Consider the following 6,939-nt stretch of genomic DNA (forward strand, 5'->3'; position numbering starts at 1 on the left):
AAAAACTTCTTTCATTCATGTGTTTTACATTATTTCAATAACTTTTTTTTTTTTGGTAAGTTAACTAACTGTTTCTTAATGCATTTGGACAGATTTGTTCCCCAATGCTGAGCATAGGCACTGTGTTAGGCATCTCTACAATAATTTCAAGTCAAAACATCCAGGAGAAGGCCTCAAGCAGTTGGTTTGGAATGCAGCTCGTTCTAGTACTCAAGTTTGGTATAACAAACACATGGATGCCTTGAGGGAGCTAGATGAGGATGCCTGGCTGTGGTTTCAAGACAAGAGTCCAGCACAATGGTCAAGGGCCTTTTTCAGAGATGAATCTAAGTGTGACATTTTGCTGAACAATATGTGTGAGTCTTTTAATTCAGCTATTCTACCTGCTAGGGATAAGCCTATATTGACTATGTTGGAGAAGATTAGGATGGACATGATGGTTAGGAATGCAAATAGAAGGGTGGCATGTGAGAAGTGGAAGGACTTGGTTGGTCCTAAGATAAAGAAGATAATTGATAAGATAGGGCAGAGAGCTACACAATACCGAGCACATAGAAGTGGGGAGTTTATTTTTCAAATAATTGGAACTGGTGAGGGTGGCAGCAAGCATGCTGTGGATTTGGGACTCCACACTTGCACATGCAAGAGGTGGCAGCTTAGTGGGATCCCTTGTGTGCATGCAATTTGTGCAATCAGATTCAAGAAACAGGAAGCAGCCTTGTATTGTGATGATTACCTCATGCCTAGCTCATATATGGAGGCCTATAACCCCATCATCTATCCCATTGCAGGGGAGGATGATTGGGAACTTGTTGACTATCCCATTGCACCTCCACCTTACAAGCAGCAAGCTGGAAGACCTAAGATGAAGAGGCATAAAGAACCAGGAGAGAAAGAAAATCATCCACCACCACCTGCTCCTAAAGAAGGGAAACTCTCTAAAGCTGGGATTAAGATGTCCTGCAAAATATGTGGCCAGCAAGGACACAACAAATTGGGTTGTCCTATAACAAAGGCCAAAAAGGCAGCAGCAATAAGTTGTTTTCATCAACATTCTCTTCTTATTATCATCCAATTCATGTTCACAAGTTATGTTTTGTTATACTAATCCAACCAACTAATTGGAATAGGGAGAAGGAACATCAAGTGGAGCAACTCCAAACAAGAGGCAGAGAAATGAGGTTTGTGTGGTTTGAACTGCTTATGCACATGCCTAGTACTTGGTTGTGTGAATTAGGTGTTTTTGTTGACTGAAATGTTGCAATGGTTGTCTGAAATTGGTATATGTGTCAACTGGTATTGAAATTGGTTGGTTGTGTTGCCTGTGTGAAATTGGTATTAAAATTGGTTGGTTCTGTTGGTTGTGTCAAATTGGTTGGTTGTAATTGGTTGTTTTGGTTGTGTGAATTGGTATTAAAATTGGTTGGTTCTGTTGGTTGTGTCAAATTGGTTGGTTGTAATTGGTTGTGTGCGTCAACTGAACTTGCAGCATTGTTGGTTGTGTTGTTGAAATGAGGCAAAGTAAGTAATTTGGTCCTTTCTTTCATTCATTTGTAGGTCAACAGAGCAGCTGCACCAAAGGGGTCTACTAACGTCAAGGACCAAGTTATCAAGTCTAGGAAAACATGGAAGAAAATCAAGCAAACTGTGGAGAGTATTTCGGGTCCCAATGTTGGTGCCTCAACATCACAATCAAATCAGCAGCCTCCCACTCAAAGTAGCCAGAATCCGGCAGCTGGGAGTGCTCAATGGAAAGCATCAGAGCCTATGCAACCAAGCCAAGCTTCATCTGAATATGCAGCATTTTAATCCAATTTGAACTATTGGTTTTTGTTATTGCTTAACGCTTACCTTTTGCTAAACTATCAGTCAACATTAAGCACTTGTTGCTTATGCATTTTGCTGGATAAATTATGTATGAGTCATTTGTCAATGGATGATTCAATTCTTATGATCTTTTTCATATTAAAGTGATTGATTGAATTAGCTTTTATGTTCATATTTGTTGTTGCTTGTTCAATTTGAATTTATGTATACTGATCTTGATGGACATGGAAATAGATGGTGAATTGAGTTTGTTATAATGGTCAACATCGAGTCAAATTAGGTATAGTCATTTTGCTTCAATTTGGAGGCAAAACGGTTAAGGAACAGCAAAAAAATGGAGGGAAGAGGCGTGGGACCGGTCAAATAGGGAGGCAAAGGTACGGTTGACTGAACTGAGGGTTGTTTCTGGTATTTGCTCTTTTCTTTGGGGCCCACGTGCTTGCCACGTCACTAAACAAACGGAGATGTTAGTGATTTTTGACGGAAGTATCACGTTGATGCCAATATAAGACTTTGGGTATCACATTGATACTTTTGAGAGTTCAGGTATCATTTTGGCCTTGGCAGAATAGTTTAGGGACCGTACCTGAATTTTTCTCTTCAATAAATATGCAACAAGTTTTTTTTTTTTTTGTTTTTTTTTTTTTTTTTGTGTGGATGTAATTCAAACAACAAAGGGCAGACACTAAGAAGCAAAGGCTAGCTACGTGTTTCTTTGTCAATCAAGAGAAAACCATGCAAGAATCAATATTCAAAATGACCTCTGCACATTGCAGAACAGACAAAGCAATTGAGTCATGGTGGACATCGGTTGAAAGTAAAGGGAGCAATCAGTGGTATATTTAAATAAAGCATAAATTGGAGTGCAGTACGATACCCAGTAAATTCAATTGGTTTGAAAGGATGATTTCTCACCAATTTTGGGTTCCACACGAGGAACTCTGCGAGTGGGGGTGTGATGTTAAGGCCTCTGCAAAGAAGGAAACAAGAAAGATTGGTCAGAATGAATGCTTCCAAATCATGGGATAAAAAGGGAGGAATGTAAACTGATACCCAATCTAGTGCGTAAAGAAGAGCGAATGTGGGGATCCAAGCATCTGAGCCAACCCATTTATACTCGCCTCTGTTGTATTTCTCCTTCTCCTAATCTAACTACAAGAGTCGGTCTCCACCGTGAAGAGAGTCTCAATCTTATGCTGATCACGCTACAGATAATCTTCAAGGGAGATGAAGCTTATCAAGTCTGGGGATGATGTCTACGGTCTACCACAGTTTGTCGTCTTTTGGGTTTCAATCTCTTTTCCAAGACGTGAGGTTTGATCCCTTCACAGGGTAAGTAGGCAGTCTGGATTTAAATCTGGATGCAACCGCGACCTTAACCGAATCCCTGGTTTTCTCCAGATCAAATTCACCAAATCCATATGACCACAAAAGTCATCCAAATCCCCAACTCCAAATGACCTTAAAGTCACTCAAACACTTAACCAAATTTCTTTGGTGGGTCATTTATCCATCAAAGCATCCAAACCTTCCCAAAATCTGAACTACGAGTGGCTTGATCCCTTCTGGCGTACGTAGGTAGCCTGACAAACATTCTGGGTGCAGTCGCAAAATCAAACAAACACACTCCTCTCCTTTCGATTTTTGTCTTTGTATTTGGAATCAAAGGGTCTTCCCTTGAAGCAAGGGATTTTAATTAAGGGATACTTTTCATCTCGAATCGGTCTGAACTTAACATAATAAAAACTCTATTTCCGTTAATGAAATAGAGTGAGATTGTGTTGAGTACATTTATTTACTATTTTTGCTCAAAATTTAGTCCTATTGTTTACTTATCTGAACAATTATTTCTGCTCATGACTAAGTGGTGTTAGTTCAGTGGTTAGAGCACCCACTACCTAATGACGAAGTCATAGGTTCGAGTCACCATGGGGGTAAGAGTGAAATCCTTTGATCGTCTTTTTGAAAATAAAGAAAAAAAAAAGACTATAGAAAAAAAGGGAGGAAAAGAAGGTAGCAACAAATGCATTAAGTGCTAGAGTTGCAACCAACAAGAGTAAAGCTGCTGCTGGAACCAGCAAGGTTAAAGCAACTGCTTCTGCAACTGGATCAACATGGTCATCTGTCAGAATCAGGAAGAATGCAAAGGATGGAAAATAGAGGAATTAGATTATGTGATTAGCATCTAAGGTCAGGATATTAGAGATGCATATTGCCCACTTTTGTGCAACCTTGTGCAGTGTCACAAGGTTGCTAGTTCTAATCTTTTGCAAAGATGATTAGGGCTAATCTTTTGTGGACCTTCTTCCAAACTGAGATTTTTTGGGTAGTTTGGATGTAAAACAGATTTATGCATCTATAGGGGTGCTAATTATGAACATGATTTCCATTTCTATTGAAGATCTTATTTTGGTACAAATGTGATATTTTCCAGGTTTTTGGCATACCCATTTAATTTTTGGTTTTGGGCATACCCTTTTTGGTGGATGCATGCTGATTTTTTGGATTCATCAAACCATTGGGATAATTATAAAATTTGGAGGGAAAGTCCTTCAAATGTCCATTGTGCCCCTTCTTTTGAGTTTCAGCAGCCAAAGGTGGGGCCATGTGTCGGTGCCACGTCATGAGTTAATGTCTGAAATGGATGGAGGCCTCGGGATTGGACACGGAAGAGGAATCTTGAGATACAGGGGTGTTCTTGATGAATTTTAAAGATCAGGGACTAACATGATTTTCGACTCTAAGTTGGACGAGGCAAAGTGAAATTAGTCCTTAATCAAATCAGTAAACATATGGATTTTGTTGATGAAATTAAAATATTAGGGACTGACATGATTTTCGGTGTAAAATACAGGCTAGTAAACTGAATTTACTCATAATAATAATAATAAAATCTAATGAAATAGGTCCCTAAAGTACTAGACGACAGATATTCTTATCCTTTCATGTTTTCTGTGTTCCCTCATTCTCTTTATCTCTTTTCAATCCTCAATTTCTCATTGATCTATTGCACTAAAAAATCCCAAGTAATCAAAGAAGTCAAGCTGTCAAGAAGTGAGGGAATTCAGAGTCTGATAATACTTTGATATGAGGGAATCAAGTTCTCTCATTCACATTTATTTGCTTGAATTGTCTAGGAATGTTGTGTGAAAGAAAACTTAGAAGAATGCCTCTTAAAAGAAAGAAAGACGCAGAGTTAATTAAATCTTTAAGGAGAAGTCTTGATAGGTTCATTACTAGAGAATTAGAAGGCTTAGGTGAACATTTAGTAAATGAAGAACACACTGATAGAGAGGAATTGGTTGATGATACTGGAGAGAATGGGAATTACAATGAGGGTGTTGATAATGTACATCATGATGAAAATGATAATGATGCTGGACATAATAATAATGGGAATAATGCAGATCACTATGCCAAAAAATGCTTCAGACGACAGATATGATCTGTCGTCTGATGAAGTAAAAATCTGTTGTCTAAGTGGCTGCCGTCTCTAAGCCATTCAGACGACAGATATTCTCCGTCGTTTCTAAGCTACTCAGACGACAGATTCAGTTTAAGTTCTGTCGTCTGAAGTACCTAATATTGAAGAATCGGAGTCTATCTGTCGTCTGAAACATCATACCACTACGTATTAATGTTGTTGGAAATTCACTTCATCAACAGATTCAAAAAATAACTGTCGATGTAGTTAATGTAAGATGACGGAGTTTTTGTTGTTTCTGTCGTTTGAATGGCTTAGAAACAACATATCAACACCTACTTCTGTTGTCTGAGAGCCATTTGAACTCTACTTTTCTGTTGTTTGAACGTGGTAGAAACAACATATCAATCACCTACTTCTGTTGTCTGAGAGCTGTTTGAACTCTACTTTTCTGTTGTTTGAATTTGGTAGAAACAACATATCAACCACCTATTTCTGTTGTCTGAGAGCTCTTTGAACTCTACTTTTCTGTTGTTTGAACTTGGTAGAAACAATAGATGATCATTTGTTTCTATTTTCTTGATACAACATAAATTGTGCTGTATTTTCTTGATACAACATAAACCTGCATATATCTGTTGCCTTTCAACCATTTCAACATCAGTCATTTACAATCATCAAAACCATAAAATTGGACTAAAATCAGCATTGAAAATGATGGCTACGTTTCATTAATTGCATCAACATCATCCAAAATACAATCCATAGTTCCAACTCTAAACCTAGCCAACAGTTACATTATGATCGAGAGAACCAAAAAACCATCTTATCTCGATCATTTACCTAGTGCACCAAGTCAAAAACCTATAAGGTAAAGAAAGAGTAGCCAGACAGAGCAACTGCATGCATAATTTAAGTTCATCAACACTTTCCATCAGTTATATATAAATGCACAAAAGCAGTTCCAAGTGCTACTCATCTACCTTAAAAAGAACCAAAGTTAGAACTGTATAACATGATTTGCCCATTCAACTCGAACCATATCATGATGCTTATTCTTCTTTTGAGCATTCTTTTGCAATTTCCTTAAGGCCTTGTTAGTTTGTTCATCAAAGATCGACTTCATCATTGTTGAAACCATCTGTACATTCACAAAATGGAAAGAAACAACGAATGACTTTTATGAAATATATAACAAAAAAGGCCAACTCAGTTATAGGAAAAAGGAAACAAAACAAGAGTTAATCACCACGAACATTGAGTAGCAAATAGAGCGTCATCTTCTAATGATCTTTTGATCCTAGTTTGAAAATTAAATTTGCTTCCAGGTGCTAAATGAACCTATAATTTGCTTCCAGGTGCTAAATTAAATTTGCTTCCAGGTGCTAAATGAACCTACATCAGCTCTACATGCGCTATTAAATGAGTGCTCTACTACCAATTGAAATGGCTCCCAAGCTACATTCAAACATGAATAAAAAGAAACCCAGTTCCTTATCATTTTCCTACTGTCAATTTAACATTGAATGTGAGAAAACTGTCACTTACACAGAACAGAAGTGAAATCTAGAACTTGAAATCGAGCAAGCTATTAATCTACAGTTTCTGGATCATCATAACCAATATATCACAACTACAAGTATTTCAGATATAGAAGCTAACACAATTGGAAAGTAAAGACTTGCATC

The 6,939-nt window shown here is 37.7% G+C and overlaps 1 long non-coding RNA gene across 1 annotated transcript; it reads left to right on the forward strand.

Moving 5' to 3' along the window:
* The first annotated feature begins 1,083 nt into the window (after window positions 1-1,083).
* On the forward strand, window positions 1,084-1,999 carry LOC133730118 (uncharacterized). Its single transcript, XR_009856606.1, has 2 exons — window positions 1,084-1,181; window positions 1,558-1,999. It is a non-coding gene; the product is annotated as an uncharacterized LOC133730118 (long non-coding RNA).
* The last annotated feature ends 4,940 nt before the right edge of the window (window positions 2,000-6,939 follow it).

This window comes from Rosa rugosa, chromosome 2 (genome assembly GCF_958449725.1).
Source record: "Rosa rugosa chromosome 2, drRosRugo1.1, whole genome shotgun sequence".
Classification (NCBI taxonomy): Eukaryota; Viridiplantae; Streptophyta; class Magnoliopsida; order Rosales; family Rosaceae; genus Rosa; species Rosa rugosa.